Source organism: Mirounga angustirostris, unplaced genomic scaffold, assembly GCF_029215605.1.
Source record: "Mirounga angustirostris isolate CCGP_5_RB_7025 unplaced genomic scaffold, mMirAng1.0.hap1 SCAF_12, whole genome shotgun sequence".
Taxonomy (NCBI): domain Eukaryota; kingdom Metazoa; phylum Chordata; class Mammalia; order Carnivora; family Phocidae; genus Mirounga; species Mirounga angustirostris.
In genome coordinates this window covers 66,991,887-67,012,614 of record NW_026991720.1, presented here as the reverse complement: position 1 = coordinate 67,012,614, position 20,728 = coordinate 66,991,887, and the positions used below count along the sequence as shown (strand labels likewise).

Sequence of the window (20,728 nt, the reverse complement as noted above, 5' to 3'; positions counted from 1 at the left end):
CTCTGCCTCTCACTGTCTTTCTTCTGCCTCCCTGTGACTTGGTGGGTGATACCCATGGCCTGACACTGTGCCCTAGTCCTGCTGCCAGACATTCCAGGACTTTCTGACTGGTGGAAGAACTCACGCTGGTCAGGGCATGAAGTCTCATTACCATTTTCATCTTTCCTTTCACCCATTCAGTCTCTTTCTCTTTCTCTCTCTCCTCACTGCTGTCTAATTCTCACCTTGATTTTTTTTGTGGAGATTAGCCATGAATTGCATGGCAACCAGGGAAAGTGACAGTTCAAGGCAGACCTGCTCTTGGTCTCTGAAACTTCCTTCGGTCTATCTCAGCAAGGTATTATCTATCAACTTGACCTGGGATTTGCCAAGGCAGTCCAGCCATTCATTAATAAAAGAGGCAGCCTGTATTAATCCCTCCTCTCCCCCAGAAGCAGTGCTGCTCAGAAAGCTTCCTCTAGGAAATGCCAAGAGCAGTGAGGTTATACAATAAATAACTAAATAGCTGCAAGGGTTAAAAAAAAAAAAAGAACTATACAAGAAACTTTACTTTTCAGTTTAATCTGGCTTCGCATGGTTTGAGGTAGTTTTCCATAGGCTGCCACCAGAATTGGACAGAACTAGTATAGCTGATCAAGATGAATAAGGAAAAAATGCCGGTGCTAAACCAGCATGGAAAAGGCAAAGAACCCTAAACCCCTGGAGGCCCCAGGGCCCTTGACAAGGGTAAAAGGTATGTATCACCAGTGGAAAGCCCAATGATATTAATCCTAAGAGGTGGTCTCTGGTTACATTTCATGGACTTGGGACTCACTGACAGAAAAGAGCAATTACTTATAGTCATATTTTTTTAATTTGACAAAGATCCCCATCATGGTGGATTAGGTACATTTAATATCTCAATTAATAAGCCTTCTACAATAGTAACATGTCAACTTTGGTTCAAGAAATCCACTCCAGTTGATAGTCATCCAGGAAATGTCTTTCATGCCCACATATTAAATTTAATCTGCCACCCCTGTCTTATAAGACTTTGTATTCATCTGCTGAAGAAAAGATGCTTATTTTATCATTCCAACTTAACAGCATGCTTAGCAGAGCTGGTAGGTAGGAGTTTAGAAGATATGCATTGAATGCCTATTTTGTACATTCACAAAAGAGGTAGATTTAAGGGAGTTACCCAAAAGCAGTATGTTTTTTGTCCCACAGTTATCCTGTTGGTCTCCCTTTCATTCAGCAGATTTATCTGTCATGAAGAATTTAAGTTTCATATTTTCCTCTGTCAGTTGTGAAAAGGCCTGTCAACTGGGGCTTACACTACAGTTTGCCAAAAGGCCTATAGTACACAATGACTATACAATCTTATATTTGTGCTCCCAGTCCCCAGATAATCCCCCACTTTCCTTCTCTGCAGCCCAGTTATGATCAGGCTTAAGTTGCATATTCCATTTTTTAGCCAGATTTTGTTGATAAATGCTATCAGCAAGGCTGAAATGAAATACAGCAGGTTTAGCTCTTATTACCAGTGTAGAACATGCCTTGGGAGTTGTGTGTGTGATACTGAGACAGTAGTTGTATAAAACTATTTAATTCATATAAACTCAATAAAGGAATGTTAATGGTATTGGCTTTTATCTGCTGAACGTCCCAAGATCCTTTATTCATGCACCCGAAAATATAGACCTTTGATTAACATTCTAGGAGATGTGCCAGAGATACCAGGCCATTTCCTGGATTGCTTCCAGTAGGGGATATAATTTTGAGAGAAAACTGTGCAAAGTCTTGACATTATTTGTTGAAACCCTCAAACATAAGAAAGTTTGTTTTTGCCATTTTTATTCTGAATTCACACATACCCCTAGTCTAAGAAAGATTTACATTTCCCACATCCATACAGAAGCTACTACATTCTCATTAATAGAAACCATATACATAATCGGAGGCCTGCAGACCATTTTTAAATGATCTAGTGATCTACAGCAAAAGGCAAAAGGCTGATACACTAGAAAAATGCATCATTGATTTGGCCAAAGAGAGGGAAGGGTTAATCATTATTCCTCGAACTCTGAAGTGGAACAAAAGCTTGCAGCCTGACACCAAAATAACATTACAATGAGAAGTGAAATTGCTTCTAAGGCTAAATTGCTTCATTTGAAAATTGTAGTGATACTGAGAACAATTATGTCACTTAAACTTTCAAAATTTTGTTTTTATAAATCAGTTATAAAACTATCATGTGGTTTAAATGCAATTATTTAATAAGGGCATTTGTAATTGTCCAACATAATCAATTATGCTTCAATCAGGTTCTTCTCTGTGACTGTATTTTTGTTAGTGTCTGAGTCATTCTTATGCTTATACATACTTTTGGAAAAAGCCAAATAAAATCATTGTTTTCCAGAAAAGTTTTTTCACCCCTCTGATTGCAAAGCGTTTCCCCCACTGCAAACTGAGTCTCAGAACTCTTCTTTTCTTTTGTCTTAGAAACTAAATGTCTACTCAAAGCATGAGAAGAAAAAAACAGTGCTAAATAACAGGGGCAATGAAAGTTGGTTCTTCAAGAGTCATGATAGTGTTGTCAAGTATGTTTTCTGAACTGAGACAGGGGCCGGAACAGGGGGAGCATGGAGTGGTGCTTGCGAGTTACCCAGCAGGAGCCATTACAATGTTGGTACCACAAGCTGTATATCATGACTTTGATTTTCTAAGAAGGAGGAGAGATTAATCATGGGCTGAGTCTAGGCGTGCTCAGGCCTCCCAGAGGCTATAGGATTTTAGTTGCTGTGTTGTGCAATTTGTGAGCTATTTGGTCCACTTTAGATTGCCTAAAAAACTATGTTTTCCTTCAAAATTTCAACTGAAGTCTCTGTTAATGCCGTCTCCCTGTGTTTTGCCTGGCTCATCCTGATCTCTGTACCCATTGGCTTGGCCAAGAGAATTTTCATGGAGCCAGGCCTCAGCCTCTCTTTCTTCCCCATTCTTTTTCTCTTCTCTAGATAGAGTCTCCCTTACCTTGATTTCTCTTTTACATTTTCTATTTTGCTAAAGATTTACACCACTTCATAGACGCTATCAAGCCTTTTCACTCACTCTGCTGTGTATCCTGCCTTAAAAGCAGATGCTTCTACAGAAGAGTATTTCCTCATTTCAGATCACTCTTCAAGAGAATGACTGAGTCCTGCCAGTGACTACAAGATGTTCAGCTTCAGCTTCATAGATTCAGCAGAAACTGGAGCAGGAATCTTAACAAAGACTTTTCCATATAGAAGCCCATGTTTTGAATTGTTTTGAACTCCAAATATGATAGTATCACTTTCTAGCTTAAACCCCTCCCATGGTGTTCCCTCGCCTTAGAGTAAAAGCCAAAAAGTTCTGTGGGCTCTGGCCTATGTTGTTTTAGAGTTTTTCTCAAGCCTTCTTTCCCTTCACCCTTTGTTCTACCCAAGTATGCCTGCTCTCTAAAACGGGCACTTTCTCTTCCAGCCCAAGACCTGTATACCTCCTGTTCCCTCTGCTTATGATGTTTTCCCACACTTACCTCAATCCAAACCCCATATTCCTTACTAGACTAGTTCTTACTCATTCCTTTCTCCCCTTTCAGACCAACCACACTATTTCAGGAAGACCAACATGATGCCCTGAACTAAGAACACTGTTTCCCTGTTTAGTGCTTTTAGGGTGATGGACTTTTCCTTCAAATTATTTATTATACCTGTAATGCTACATTTATTTGCACTGTTATTTTATTATTATCCCATTCCAATGGCCCTTCCTTGAGAACAGGGACTTTCTTTTTGCTTTTCCTAGTATCTCTGCACTCAGTTTATTTCTCTTGAAAGGAGTTCGTTAACTCCTTGGGATTCATAAAAATTTGTATCAAAAATTAAGGAAAGCAAACTTCCTAAGCCTGGGTCAAGCAGCAAGGTTTTGAGAGCACCCTCACATGTGTTTGTGGAGAAATGTACAATGACAAATTGAAAACAGCCTAAGTATCAATGGGAGAACAGATAAATAAATTATGCTATGTTCATAAAACATAATAATATGCAGTGGTTAAAATTAATGAGTTAGTGCCATATATGTCCACAGGCTAAATCCTCAAAATACATGAAGAAAATGGGCATAATAAAAAATATATGTTGGTTTATTTGCCTCGAGTCTGTAGAAGAGTAGTCAGAAACAGTAACAGTGATATGCAAGTAAATACTACAACTAAGGATGAAATTTAGAAAGTGTAGGAAGATGAGACTTTGAAAGTTCTTTTCTTCCTTTCCATGTCATTCTCCAACTGGCTTACACTCAGGGGAATGTCATCAATCCGTGCTCTTTTATTGGCCACATCACTACTGTTTACTTTCTAGGGTCATTCTTAACTGCCTTTGGGAATAACCATATCTCCAAGGGGTAATGATCAGAGAATCATAATAATTTATAAATGAAAAATAAAAGGAAATGAACTAGAGAATAACAATATGGAATAAAAAATCAATTCTATACAAAAAATATCAAACTTCAATTCTTTTGAAATATTTTATGGAACTAAGATATAGAAGATCTCAGAGGCCTAGTAGAAAGTTGAAAATTAAATGAAATAGATAAGAATCCATCAAGATTCAGCCTGTAACTCTAGGCTAGAAAACATTAGACACTGAAGTATCTAACGCACTATGGCCTTGTTCCTAGTGTAAGCTGTTTTTCTCTCTCACTCTCTCTCTCTCTCTCTCTGGAATTAGAAAGTTTTAGAAGCCACTTTTCTCTTACTCAGTTTGCTACAATGCCTTTAAATCCACTTTCCTTCTTGACTTTGAGTCAGTGTGTTGAAGAACACTCTTAAACCCCCACAGGATTTTAGAACAGAAAGGTCTTATTTCTTAGATTAGATGAGAAAACTAATGCTTGGAAGGTCAAGGTAGCTTTCCAAGGCTACTCAGCAGTCATGTAGCAGATTGGGGACAAGAACCTCTGTCTCCTCATTCCTGGCCAATTATTCTTTCCAAGATACTACATGTCAGTGTTGGGTCTGGGGGCCATCATATTAAACATGCATCAGTTGTTAATGCTGTGGTTTGCATTTGTTTGGCAAGGCAGTCACCCAGCTGGTACCTGAGGGACAAAAAGGTGAAATCAGATGAAGAATGCTATGTGCATACAATGAAATATTATTCAACCTTTGAAAGGAATGAAATTCTGACAGATGATACAACATGGATGATATTTGGAGACATTATGCTAAGTGGAATAAGCCAGATACAAAAGGACAATATTGTATGTTTCCATATATATGGATTACCTGGAGTGGTCAAATTCATAGAGACAGAAAGTAGAATGGTGACTGCTGGGGCATGGGGGAAGGGAGAAATAGGTAGTTATTCCTTAATGATTACAGAGTTTCAGTTTGGAAGATGAAAAAGTTCTGGAGATGGATGGTGGTGATGGTTGCATAACAGTGTTAATGTTCTTAATGCTACTGAATTGTACATTTGAAAATAGTTAAAGTGGCAGATAGACTTTATGTATATTTTACCACAATTTTTAGAAATGAAAAAAAACAGATGAGAATTATGAATTATGGATTCCAGTCTAAAAGGCAAGTGTGGTGGGAATTCTAGACACCCAGATAGTACTATGAAAGTTCTATGTGCTGGAGGAGGATAGAGGGTGGGGACAGAGGGAGGAGGGGAAAAGAGAAAGATCTATAGTATAGACCAGTGCTGTCCAATAGAACTTCCTGTCATGGTGGAAAGGTTCTATATCCGTGCTATCCAGTTTGGAAGCCAGTAGCCAGTAACCACATTTGAGCACTTGAAATGTGGCTAGTGCTACTGAAGGACTGAATTTTTAATCTAATTTGACTTGTAATTGATTTATATTTAAATAGTACAAGTCTAGACCTTCTATTATTGGTGACTTGTATTTCTGCTTCTCTTAGTTAACTTTTTATAAATTCAAGTACCATTTATTTGTTCATTCAGTCACTGTTGGCAGATGCAGTGCATCTCCTGTGTGCTAGACTCTTGGTAAGCAATAGAGATTAAAGAGAGCAAGAGGAATTCTCTACACTATTGGAAGGAACATAAATAAGTATAACCACTGTGACCATCAATGTGGTCATAACTCCTGAGGTGAAAGATATTCCTATCCTTTGACCCAGTGCTTCTACACCCTAGAGAAACTCTCATATGTGCTTGGGGACATGGACATTAAAAATCATAAAAGGCCTAAAAATCAATAAAAGAACAGATAAACTATGTTCATAAAACAATACTGCACAATAGTTAAAATAAATAAAGGAGTACCATGTCAACCTATGTGGCTAAACCCCCAAAACCCAATAGTGAGCAAAAAGAAAAATTCATTTGCTGAAGGCATATAGGATGATATCATTTTTAAAAACCCTTTTTAAAAACTTGCAAAGTTATTGTTTATGGATACATACATATGTAGCAAACATAAAAATATGTGTAGGCATGAGAGACAGCATATTTAGGGTGGTGGATACTTCTGGTAAGAGAGGGAATGGGATGGGAGAAGGTACACAGAGGTCTTCAATCTATCTGCAATATTCTATTTATTAAAAAATATCTGAAACAAATATGATAACACCAGAAGGTGAGCCATTGGTATTCATTATATTATTAACCATATATCTGTGATACTTAAAGTATTTCATAATAAAATTGGTGCTAAGAAATGGCTCTGCTGTTAAGAAGCTCTCAAAGGGGAATCACAAGTACAAACAAAACAATTTTCATAGTACATTAATAACACGGGTATGTATAAGGTGGGAAGGTGAACATAGAGGAAGGTAGAACTAACCATTTCAAGGAGTAAAACAAGACCTCATTAGGTGATTGCATTTGAGTTCATTCTCTGAAGGTATGTAGATGTTTACTCAGGAGAAAAATAAAAGGGGTATTTACTTGAGGCTGAGAAGACGAAGGTCAAGATACAAAAGAGTTTTGTGCCTTCAAAGAACAGCAAGAAAACTTGGCTTCATTAGAGCTTAGAACTGTCAAGGTAGAGGTGGGGTGCTAAGGCTGGTAAAACTGATTGGAATTGACTCAGGTCTGGCTTTGCAATCTAACCCAGGGCAGCAGTGTGTGTAGGGTAGGTGGAGTTGAGGAGTGGTGGAATGTAATAGGGAGAGATTTGACACATCAGGAAGCTCTTGTAATTGTCCAAGTGACAGGTGGTAAGAGCCTGAACTGTTATAATAGTAGTAAAGACATGGAAGAGGATGGTTGGGGCAGCGGCTGTCATGGGTAGAATCTATAGGATTTGATGACTGGTTGAATGAGTGAAGGAATGACCTAGGGCAAAGAACTAGAAATGAGGTTCCCATCTTGGACAACCTTGGCTAGTGGTGGCATTGATCTAGAAAGTAATATAGGAGAAGGAAAAGAAGCATGGTTTCCCTAACCTTGGGATTGAAAAGGTAGAAAGGCAAGATGATAATGACTTTGATTTTGAAAGTGCTGAATTTGAAAAATCTCAAGGCAGAATGTCTAGAAGGGAGATATGGGGTCGGGCAGCATGGAGATAATAACTGAGATAGATGACACAGGCAAGGGATATCCTGTAAAACAAGAAAACAAGATTGCAACATAAAGCTAAGAAGTTGGATCATCATGCTTTAGGCACACTAAGCTATTGCTCCCAGAGAATGGTCATGTATTAGCAGGAGAATCTAAAGACCTGTAATTCAACAGCAGTAAAGAGGACTAAACAATGGGATCATGCTCCAGGGTTTGGCATCTAGCCTTAGCACACTAGTGTAGTAATAAAGGCACCAACTTTGTAGTTAAACAGACCTGTATTCAATGCGTTCAATGCATTTGAATTTTCATTCCTCACTTACTAGGTAAAAATTTGGGCAAGTCCCCAAATTTCTCTGAGCTTCATTTCTTCATCTAGAAATGGGAATGATAATACCTGCCCCAGAGGATTATGGTGAGGATAAAGTATAATAATGTTGGTTGGTAAAAGTAAATGTATAGACAAATATAGAATACTGTATTAACTGCAATGATGGGTAAATCACTTTTAATTCTGGTATAAAAGTTAAAAGACAAAGGTATTAAAAATAACTACAACTAAAAAAATATGTCAAATGATGCACAATATAAATAGATGTAAATTGTGGCAACAATAACAAAAAGTATATGTTGGGGGAGAAGTTAAAGTGGAGTTTTTGTATGCAGTTGAACTTAAGTTGTTATCAGCTTAGACTATTATAACTATAAAATATTTTATGTAAACCCCAAAGTAACCACACACACGCACACACAACCTACAGAAGTTACACAAAAGGAAAAGAGAAAGGAATCAATGCATATCAATACAAAAAAAATCAACAAAACACAAAGGAACACAGCAAGAATGGAAAAGACAGACAAAAGAACTACAACACTAGAAAATAACAAATGGCAATAGTAAATCCTACCCTATCAGTAATTACTTTAAAGGTAAATAGATTAAACTCTCCAATCCAAACGTAGACATAGGCCAAATGGATAAAAACAACAACAACAACAACACCCAATTATATGTTCTCTACAAGAAACTCACTTTAGATTTAAGAACACACATATGCTGAAAGTGAAGGGATAGAAAAAGATATTCCATGCAAATGGAAGCAGAAAAATAAGCTGCGGTACCAATATTTACATCAGGTAAAATAGACTTCAAAACAAAGACTGTAACAAGAGACAAAGAATAGCATTACATAATGGTAAAGGGATCAATTCAATAAGAGTTGGTTTTTCTAAAAGATAAAATTGACAAACCCCTTAGCTAGACTAAAAAAAAAGAAAACTAAAAAAATAAAATCAGAAATGGAAGAGAAGATTTTAGAATTGATGCCACAAAAATAAAAAGGATCATAAAAGACTGCTAAGAACAATTATATACCAATAAATTGAGTAAGTAGAATGGATAAATTCCTAGGAACATACAACCTACCAAGACTAAATTATGAAGAAATAGAAGTGTGAACAGAGCTATAACTAGTATGGAGATCAAATTGGTATTCAGAAATTTGCCAACAAAGGAAAGCCCAGTGGCTTCTTTGGTGAATTCTACTAAACATTTCAAGAATTAATGCCAATCCATCTCAAACTCTTCCAAAAAATTTAAGATGGAGGAATAATTATAAATTCATTTTATGAGACCAGCATTACCCTAATACCAAAGGGAAAGACTCCACAAGTAAAGAAAATGACAAGCCAATATCCTTGATGAATATAGATACAAAAATCCTCAATAAAATACTAGCAAATGGAACCCAACAGTACATTCAAAGGTTTATACACCACGACCAAATGGGATTTATTCCTGGGATACAAGGATGGTTCAACATGAAAATCAATTAATGTGATGCACAGAATTAACAGAAGAAAGGGTAAAAATTATATGATAATCTCCATAGATGCATAAAAAGAATTTGACAAAATTTAACATCCTTTCATAATTATAAACTCAACAAACTAGGAATAGCATAGAAGTATCTTAATATAGTAAAAGCCATATACATAAAGCTCACAGCTAGTATTTATACTCAATGGTAAAAAACTGGAGGCTTTTCCTCTAAGATTAGGAACAAGGGAAGGTTGCTCACTCTCACCACTCTTATTAGAAATAGTTCTGGAAGTCCTAGCCTAAGTAATTTAGGAAAGAAAATGAAATGAAAGGTATCCAAAATGGAAAGGAAGAAGTAAAATTGTGACTTTTTTTCAGATGATATGATATTTTATTTAGAAGATCCTAAAGACTGCATAAAAATACTGTTAAAATAATAAATGAATTCAATAAAATTGCAGGATACAAGATCAACATGCAGAAATCAGTGGCATTTCTATACACTAAGAGTGAACTATCTGAAAAGGAAATTAAGAAAACAATGCCATTAATAATGATACAAAAAGCAACATATTTACGAATAAACTTAACTAAGGAGATGAAAAGGCTTATCCTGAAAACCATAAAACATTGATGAAAGAAATTAAAGACACAAACAAATGGAAAGACAGCTTTCATTCATCGATTGGAAGAATTAACTTTAAAATGTCCACACTACTCAAGTGATTGACAGATTCACTACAATCCCTATTAAAATCCTAATGGCACTTTTTTTTTACAGATAGAAAAAACAATTCTAAAACTCATAGAGAACCACAAAAGACTCTGAATAGTCAAAGCGATCTTGAGAAGGAAGAACAAAACTGGAGGCATCACACTTTCTGATTTCAAAATATATTACAGAGTTAGCAGAATCAAAACAGTGTGGTACTGGTATACAGACATACATATAGAACAATAGAGCAGAATAGGGGATCCAGAAAGAGGTCCATGATCAACTGATCTTTGACAAGGGAGTCAAGAATATATAATGAGGAAAGGGTAATCTTTCCAACAAATGTTATTGGGAAAACTGGATAAACGCTTGCAAAAGAATCAACTCAAGAATGGATTAAAGACTTACATGAAGACCTAAAACTGTAAAACTCCTAGAAGAAAACACAGGGGAAAAGCTTCATGACATTGGTCTTGCTATTGATTTTATGAATATGATACCAAAGTCACAGGCAACAAGAACAAAAATAAATAAATGAGACTATATGAAACTAAAAAGATTCTGCACAGGAAAGGAACCAATCAACAGTATGATAAGGCAACCTACAGAATGGGAGAAATTATTTGAAAACCGTGTATCTGACAAGAAGTTAATCTCTAAAATATGCCAGGAACTCTTACAACTCAATTAAAAAATCTAATAGCCTAATTTAAAAATGGCTTGAGGACTTGGGACAGGCATTTCTCCAAAGAAGATATACAAATGGCCAACGGGTATGTGAAAAGTGTTTAACATTACTAATCATCAAGGAAATGCAAATCAATGCCACAATGAGATATTACTGCCCACCTGTTAAGGTGGCTATTATTTAAAGTCAAAAAACAAAACCAAAAAGTGTTGGTGAGGATGTGGAGAAATTGGAACCCTTGCACACTGTTGATGGGAATGCAAAATGATGCAGTCACTATAAAAAACAGTATAGAGATTCCTCAAAAAATTAAAAATAGAACTGCCATATAATCCATCAATCCTTTCTGGGTATTTATCCAAAAGAATTGAAATTAGGATCTCAAAGAGGTATTAGCACTCCATGTTCATTGCAGCACTATTCACAGTATCAAGATATGGAAACAATTTAAATATCCATTGCAGTTGAATGGATAAAGAAAATGTATTATATACATGAACAATGGAATACTATTTAGCCTTAAAAAAAAGAAGGAAATTTTGCAATATGCAACAACATGGATAAACCTTGAGGACCTGATGCTAGGTGAAATCAGCCAGTCACAGAAAGACACACACTGAATGGTTCCACTTATATGAGGTATCTAAAATATCCAAATTCATAGAATTAAAGGGTAGTATGGTGGAGAAGGAGAAAATGTGAATTCCTAATCAACAGGCATACAGTTTCATTTAAGCAAAATGGGTGCATTCTAGAGATCTCCTGTATAGCATTGTACCTATAGTCAGCAGTACTGTTGACTTAAAAATTACCTAAAAATTTAAGAGACTGGATCTCATGTTAAGTGTTCTTACCACAGTAAAATAAAAAAAAAAATTAAAGTATAATGTTGATAAAGTATTTAGTAAACATTAAGGACTAACTAAATATTAGTTCCTTGTCCTTCCCTTTGTCCTTGCTAATGCCAAGACTTGCCTGAGAACATTTTGCTTTTTCTTCAAGATAAGCAACAAACTCCTAACCACAGAAGCTCTAGATTCCTTGAAAGCAGAGACCATATCTTATACTTTGATCAATCAAGTATATATTGGACATATACTATTTGCTTAGCAAGCTGTAAATTACCAACAACATGTAGCACAATGCTAGTACATATTAGGTGCCCGATAAATAAATAAATGCCTCCTGAATTGACCTTTTTCTGCAGCATAACCAATAAAAGTAAGCATAAAATGTTTTATAATTTAGGCTGACACATATTCACTTGGTAACGACCTTGTTAAGCCTAACAACATCCATAGGCAATAAGCATATCATTTTATAAGGAAAGGGAAATACAATAGTTATTTGCTCAAGTTCACAGGAAAAAAAAGTTATTTCAGAACCAAAAATAGACAGCAGTTAATCTGTCAGCAAATATGGGGAAAGCTCCCAGTGGTATTTCAGTTATAGGCCCAGTGAGGTGTGAACAGACTGTCCCTTAGAATTTCTAATGCAAAAGAACAAACATAAAAATAGAAGACTGCCTTTCATGTAGTTAATCCCAAATTATCTAGTAATATTCTAAGCAACAACCAGAGCAGAGGACCTGGGGTCAAGGAGGATTTGACTTAGAGGGAACCTGTTTGGGTTCAAGGCAATGGACTATACAAATTATGGAAAGGGACCACATCTTTGGAGTCCTTTCTTGTGACCTGTGTTGAAAAAATAAGTTGATAGCATTGTCATCACAGAAAGGAGATCTTGTTTAATTTTTATCTTTGTGACTTTCTACTTAGATTGATTGTGGGAAAAGCATGATTTAGGCCAGAGTCTAAGGTAGGCCAAGACTTCCCATCTCAGGTATTAATGCTTTGCAGTAAGTACTCAGAAGTGAGGTTGGTGGGTTGCTGAAAAGCACCAGTGTCATAATGGCTAATTGGGATATGAGGGAGGGATGGGAAGATAGCAGAGTAAAAAAGAAGAGGTGGCCAAATGGAGCAGAGTTTGAGACAGGGATGTCTGTGGTATGCTCAAGTTAAGACAAGAATAAGTAAAGTTAGAGACTCCTTTCTGAAGTGGATGGACTAGGAAGGGTAGAGTCCCATCTCTCTCTGGGCTACCACATTCTCATTTGTAAAATGTATATGTTGTTACAGAGGATATTCTACTTCAGAAAATCTGTTGCTCTGAGATATGGAAGTTGGGGTGGAGGGATGGCAGGAAAGGCAATTATATAATTAGTTAGCAGAGGTCAAAACCTGAGAAGTCAGGAGGTTAGTTAGAGGCAACAAGAGGGATTTCTCCTAGGAAGCAGAATACAGAAGTAATCTTTTTGTTGTGGGTTGAATTGTATCCCCTGAAATGATATGTCTAAATCCTTACCCCTGGTACCTATAAATGTGACCTCATTTGGAAGTAGGGTCTTTGCAGATGTAATCAAGTTAAGATGAGTTCCTAATGGATTAGAGGAGAAGGCCATGGAGGCAGAGATTGGAACTATGTAGCTATAACCCAAGGAACAAAGGAACACCAAGGAATGCCTACAGTCACCAGAAGCTAGGAAAAGGCAAAGAAAGATTCTTCTATAGAACCTTCAGAAGAAGCATGGAACTTCCAGTGCCTTGATTTTGGACTTCTAGACTCCCTAACTGTGAGATAATCAATTTCTGTGTGCTCTTCTGTGTGCCTAGAGCACACAAATGCCTATGCCTCAAATTATTTCTTATCTTACTAGTATAATAGGTAGGTATGGTGTTGGCCAAGTAGAAGAGTAAGCATTAAAACAAATAATAGACTTTTTGAGTTTAGGGAAACCACTGAGTTAGTGGCTGCATTTTAGAATCACTGAGATTTTAACAAACACCAATATCTAGGTCCCACCTGCAGAGATAAGACTGTGGTACAGCCCAGGTATTGGTATTTTTTTTTTTTTTTTTTTTTTAGAGAGAGAAAAAGAGCACATGTGGTGGGTGAGGGGCAGAGGAAGGGAGAAAGAATCTCAAGCAGGTTTCATACTCAGCGCAGAGCTGAGATTATGACCTGAGCCAAAATCAAGTCAGATGCTCAACTGACTGAGCTACCCAGAACCCTAAGGTATTGGTATTTTGAAAAAGATCTCCAGTGTTATCAAGTTGAAAATGTGTACTCTGTGATGACCTGGGTGATAAGAAATGGGTCTATGATGGATCCATCCAACTTCTTGCCAGGTCATAGAGAAGAAAAATTTATTAATTTATTAGATGGATGATTATACCTGATTCCTGACTGTCAGAATTCTGTCAGAATTACACCTGTGTCTTAGACCTAACATCCAGCTTTGCCCCAAACTCTTCCTCTTTCTTCATCCCCCATACCCAGTCACCAAATCTTCCTGATTTCTGTCTTTAAGTGTTTCTCAAATGAATCCCCTCCTCTCCATTCTTTTGGCCATTCTCTCACCACTTTCTGCCTGGATTTCTACATAGCAGCCTAATTCAACCTCCTGCCTATAGCCTCCCCCATTTTCAATTCATTCTCCAATTGCCACCAAAAGAATCCTTTGGAAGTATAAAAGTGTGACTCTCCTGTTTAAACTCCTTTAATGACTGCCTTTTGCCTACAGAGTCACTTCTGAGTTAGTTACATGGCAAACAGGACTCTCCACAATCTGGCCCTTGCCTCCTTCTCTCCATTTTTCTCTTTTGCCATGTGACCCTTACACTTTATTCTGTATCCATAGATCACTGTGCTATTTCAGGCCTCAATCTTTTCATATATTGTTATTGCCTTTGCCCAGCAAGTCCCTCCCTAAACCTACCCTTTGGCTACCTGGAATACTTATATTCCTTATCCAGACATCTACTCCCACTTACGTCTTCTCTTGTATCATCTCTATGCTTTATTTTTAAAAAATTTTTATTTAAATTCAATTAGCTAACATATAGTACATCATTAGTTTCAGATATAGTGTTCAATAATTTATCAGTTGCATATAACACCCAGTGCTCATCACATCACATGCCCTCCTTAATGCCCATCACCCAATCCCCATCCCCCCACCCGACTCCCCTCCAGCAACCTTCAATTTGTTTCCTATAGTTAGGAGTCTCTCATGGTTTTTCTCCCTCTCTGATGACTTCCCCTTCACTTTTCCCTCCCTTACCTTATGATCATCTGCACTGTTTCTTATATTCCACATATGAGTGAAACCATATGATAATTTTCTTTCTTTGATTGACTTATTTTGCTCAGCATAATACCCTCCAGTTCCATCCACATCGATGTAAATTGTAAATATTCATCCTTTCTGATGGCTGAGTAATATTCCATTTTATATATATATATATATATAAATACAAATACATATATATTGACATATATGTATTTCCTTTTATTTGAAGCCCTTACCACAATTCTATATTTACATTTATAAATTATTTTTGTTTAATAGATATGTTCCTGATATATCAGGGCAGGGATTCATGTCTGGTTTTGCTCATTTGTATATCTGTAGTATTTAATATGTTACCTGGTATACATTAAGTACTCCATATCAATTTGTCATATGACCATATGAATGAATAGTCCAGTTCTTTAAACACTGCCTCTGGATTGATTACAAAATGAACATGCCCCTGATCTTATAGGATCTTAGGGACCTAAACCTGATTCAGGAATCCCCTGGAATCTTTTCTCCATCCTCTGCCTAGTTCATGCTACTCACTTTGTCCTAGACAGTCAAGCTTATGAGAGGACATGAAACTGTTGATTCTGAAAGCTTGAGATACATCACAAGATCTTAAAGTGAAATCAGGCAAGTTAGAGTGAGCAGCATATTAAATACCCACTAAATAAACTCTCAAACTGGTGATTTTAAACATAGAATGGTCCATGCCAGGCTTCTAATATGATCTCGGTTTCCAAGAGTTTTTTTTTTTTTTTTTCCAGTTTATTGTTCTACAAAGATGAAGTGATGGGAAAAGAATTCATAAAAATATTGAAAGTGAGTTGAATTCAGGGTTAAGACTGCTCATGCTACAGTGTTAGAACTCTACACTGTTACCAACAGGAAGCATTGCAGATCATGGTGAAGGAATAAGGCAGAGACACAGTTTCTTCAGGTCTTCAAATGCAGCAGGCTTTAGACTAAAAAAAGGCATAATTCTTCTTATACTGAGGAATGTTGTCATGGTGAAGAAGTAGAACAGGAACTGTTTGCATTAGTCAATGAAATCCAGAACTTGCTGGAGCACATTAGATTTTAAGTCAGAGGAGGATAAGGATCTTGTGAGATCTCACTGGATGCCCAGCAGGCTGATGTTGTGTTGCAGAAATGGAGTTCTGCACGGCCAAGTAAACACTTCTCTAGCCTGCCTTGTAACTTGCGCTACTGGAAGCTGGCCCAAACCATGCAGACATACATGATGTGCTGGGCCAAGTCTTGTGAGTAAATCAAGATAATATCAAAGGGATCCTTTATAAACTGTTGGAGCAAGGCATTCTACTCATAATGACTATACTGAGTCCGAAGGTAGCTTTGCTTTTCACTCTACTCTAGATTCAAACTAGTTTGTGTGCCTCTCAGAGATCATTTGGTATAGACAATTATTGGTCTTACAATTGGAGAGCATTAGATAATGATGGGGATGAGAATCAGTAATCTTTCATAACCCCATTTGTTCACTTTTATATTACATAAGAAGAATCGGAACCCAAGGAGCAAAGAGAGAAGGGGAAATGAGGCTTCACTGCAGGTATGACCCAGTGAACTTTAGGAGTTGCTTTGTATCTGGCTCTTTTGTCTTCAGGCTAACTATTGTTAGATATTTACCCTGTTTTAAGATACTGTGCTAAGCTCCTTGTATACATTACCTCATTTAGTCCTCACAACATATCTCTGAGGAATACATGGCTAGTAGCTCCTTTATACACATGAGGAAACTTTGGAATTTGCTAGTCTGCAGAGTCAATTCCATAGGCAATATACGAGATCTGCTAGGATCCATATCAATCTCAGTGCAATGGTTGTGATGGAAACATGACCTAGAATTCACAGGGCAGCTAAAATAAAGCCCAGATCAGCTTTTGCCTAAATAGTTCAGTTTGCCTATAGTAGCCCAGGGGGATCGTAAGTAATGCTAACAAAGTGTACAGACATAAAAGTCAATTCTGGGAATACTATGTCCTGGGATCCAAATTACCAAGGTAGGTTTCAAATCCAAGGAAATCTGAGAAGAAAAGGAATTAGTGATAAATTCTATCTTGTTAGTTCCTGATGATCATGGTTGGATTCTGATCTTAAAAGGCTAACCAGATGAGAATGATTTCTTTTTTTTCTTTTTATTATTTTTCATTATTTTTTTTCATTTTCTAAATGTTTATTAGGGAATGATTTTTGTGATAAATCAGAGATCTAGGAATGAAGGCATAATCCAGGTCAACATAGTCAAAATATAGTCTTTGGACCCTGAATCAGAGTTTCCCCACATAAGATCTTCCAAGTCAAAATCTCTGAAAATATCTTATGGAAATGTGGATAGGATAAAAGATAAGAGATGTGTTCATTCCTATTAATATTCAAAATCCTTAAAAGCATCCAATCAACTCCATGCCAATTTAGAAAAAAAAAAGGCCAAGGGCATATTTTTGAAGCTATTCTATGGTTATGGGCATTGTGAATAAATATGCTTGTGGGGATACACATCATTTGTCTACTTTGTAAAGCCTATAGTTCTGAAGTGACTGTCTGCCATTGCATTTTGTCCTTTACTCAAAGTATGAACTGAATAATTAATGAATGAAGCTAATATAGAGAGCTGGTATGAAGTGGTTAAAAGAGGGGAATTGGATCAGTGGAATTGTTGAGCCCGTTAAATCTCAAAGACTTCTGAAGGTTACAACTCGTTTTGAATCTCTGTTTTAGAAGACTTCAAATTCAGAGAGTGTAAGAAACATGCATTTGGAAGAAGCTGGTTTTTACCTTAAGATTGAAGTTCTATTTCTTTTATGCTCAAATTGTACCAGGAATAACTTCAGGATTTTTAAGCGAACTATAATTTGCTTTAGTGGCTCTCTAGTCAGTATTTCTTTTGAATTGTTTAGACCCCTGGCTAGAAGGAGTCATTCTGCATCTCAGGCATTGACAAAAAAAGTCAGAAATGTCAGCTAAAGACATGGGTTTGTCTCTGCAGAATCAAAACCTGCTTGTGTATATTCAAATGGACTGATTTGGAAGCAGGAATTAAATTTCAGAACCATATAAACAATTAAGAAAAGCTTAAAGATATTATCAGCCTGGAGTTCATCTAAAAGACATGATAAACTCCTTTTGGACATCACATCTTTTAGAAGGGGCACTGGATAAAAATATAAAGTCGGTATTTCAGTGGTGGTATTGAGTAAAACAAATTTTTTTCTCATTTTTGTGACTTACAGTTTAGAACACTGGTTCTCAAACTGTTTTCCTTTGAAACATGCTGAACTTAGATTTTTCTGTTGCTAAAATGAAGCAACAGGGATCTTTTCAGTCTGAATAAAAAAGTTACTCATTTTTTCTTATTTATTTATTAATACTGTTTATCTGCTCATGAATACTAAAGTGAAGGAATAAATGAACACATTGACAGATGAATTAATAAAGAAAATGTGATATATATACATATGTGTATATACAGTTATGCTAATGAAAGTGGTCAGAGAAAAATACTGTATATCACTTATATGTTAAATCTAAAAAAGCCAAACTCCTAGAAACAGGGAGTAGAATGGTGGTTGTGAGGTGCTAGGATGTGGAGGAAATAGGGAGATGTTGATCAAATGCTGCAAACCTTTAATTATAAAATGAGTAAATTCTGGAGATCTAATGTATAGCATGGTGACTATAGTTAACCATGCTGTATTATATACTTGAAGGTTGCTAAGACTGTAGATCTTGAATCTTTTCATCTCACACACACGCGCACACACACACACAGAAGTAATTATGTGAGGTGTTGGAGGTGTTAACTAACATTATTGTGGTAATCATTTTGCAATATATAAGTGTATCCAATCATCACCTTGTACACCTTAAACTTACAAAATGGTATATGCCACTTATATCTCAATAAAGCTGGGGGGAAAAGAAATGAAAAAGTCACAAAACATTAAAAATAAAAAGCCCCAGAAACAGCTAATCCTTGTCTGCCAGCTTGGCTTCTTTGAGAAGTGAGGTCATGGTGTGTTATATCACCTACGTAAATTGTTGTCATGTTGTATGATAGGAAAAAGTGCTCATATGATAGAAATATCTCCAGAAGTGTGTAAGAAAACCCCCCAAAGAGCACTGGCACTACAGGAACACTACCCACACAAAAAATTTGAAAATTATAAATTTTGTTATGCACATGTCCTCTGACCCGGTTTTCCACTTTCAAGTATCAATTATATCTACTGCACAAAAGAATTTAAATGTGTACATGGTGGTTCTTATAGCATTGTAATACTGAAAACTTGGAAGCAACTCAAACAGAATTTTTTGATAAATTTATTTTGATAAATAAAAGGCAGCTAAATAATAATCCATTATATGATCTCATAGTATGCATATTATATGGGAGGGGGAGAAATGGGGCCTTAGAAAAAAGTCAGGAATGATACACACCAGACTTAATAGAGATTGCCTCTAAGTGGGACAGTGAGGTTGAAAGGGTGAAGAAGAACTTGAACTTTTTAAACTGTATATTTCTGTATTACTTAAATATACCCAAGAATCTTTTGTGCACCTGAAAAACAATTTTCAAAAGAGAAATTATGTGCTGAAAGAAAACCACATGCAAAATTTCTTTCCTTTAGAATTTAGCACCAGAAAAACTTTGCCTTCAAAAAAAGAATTTGTGTACATGCTTCTTCATTCTGATGCTTCCCTTTAAATTCTGCCTGTCAGGAAACTCAGAATCAAAATCCATCCTCAGCCAGAACAGCCATACTAGTTTGTGAAGTTAGCATATTTACTATCACCTCTTTCCATGGATCCCATTTCTAATTCCTGGGTTTATTTTATCAAACTTATTATGTGATCTTGGTTATAAGCCACTTCAATATGTTTTAAGAAAGAAATGAGGAAGATATAAATAAATAACCTAATAATTATTTTCATTGAATTTGAAAGTCATTTCATGTTTCACAATTTCTGTTAGTGATAGTTTACTTGTACCCAAATGTAACTCAATTTTAGACATTCTTATTCTATAGCATGTAACTCACACCTTAAGAAAATAATCAGAGGGTTCCAGAACTTGTGGAAAAATATATACGGTATTTCTCTTTTTCCCCTTGTACTGTTTGAGGTAGTTGTTTAGATCTAGTGAGCCATCCAAGTTAATTATACCCAAAGGAAGTCCATAGACCTCAGGGATTTGATAGCAATGTATCTATTTATTGAAGTCCTCTGTGGATGAAGCAGAATAATCCTTAAAGAATATTCAGTGGAAAGGCCCTGGTGCAGATTTATACAAGAAAATGAAAATAGAGTTTACTTTTAACTAGTAAGACTTTTAAACTGCACATTCTTTAGAATACTGATAATCATGAATATAAGCACACCTTCCTACACCCATTGCCACCCAGCCACACATACTCTTGCACAGTATCCTGTTTCACAAGACTCAAGGTTGGCTCTATCCTTGGTTTAAAGAAAAAAATGTAGATCATTTTGGGTACTTTTTAGTGTGTTCTTTATTTTGAGTGTCTTTTGAAACACATCCTGCTGTGTTCCAGAAATAAACTGGCAGCTCCCTCTCTTGCCCTGTTGAAACTGCTCACCCTTCAGTTCCCCATGCAAACAAAGCTATTAGAAAAGTGTTTTGGACAAGTCCTTGCCCAACTAGAGGCTTCACTGTGCTCTGGGATCATTGACATGATTTTTTAATTAACATTAATTCTGCTTAGCTTTAACTATGAAAGAAATGGGGTTTCTTCAAACACCAATTAACAAAGCAAACCCCAATAAAGGAAAAATACTCTCTCCC

General features: G+C 36.3%; 1 long non-coding RNA gene across 1 annotated transcript in view; it reads left to right on the top strand.

Moving 5' to 3' along the window:
• The window catches only part of LOC135362107 (uncharacterized), a 168,891-nt gene that overhangs the window by 65,292 nt on the left and 82,871 nt on the right, over positions 1-20,728 (top strand). The window lies entirely within an intron of this gene.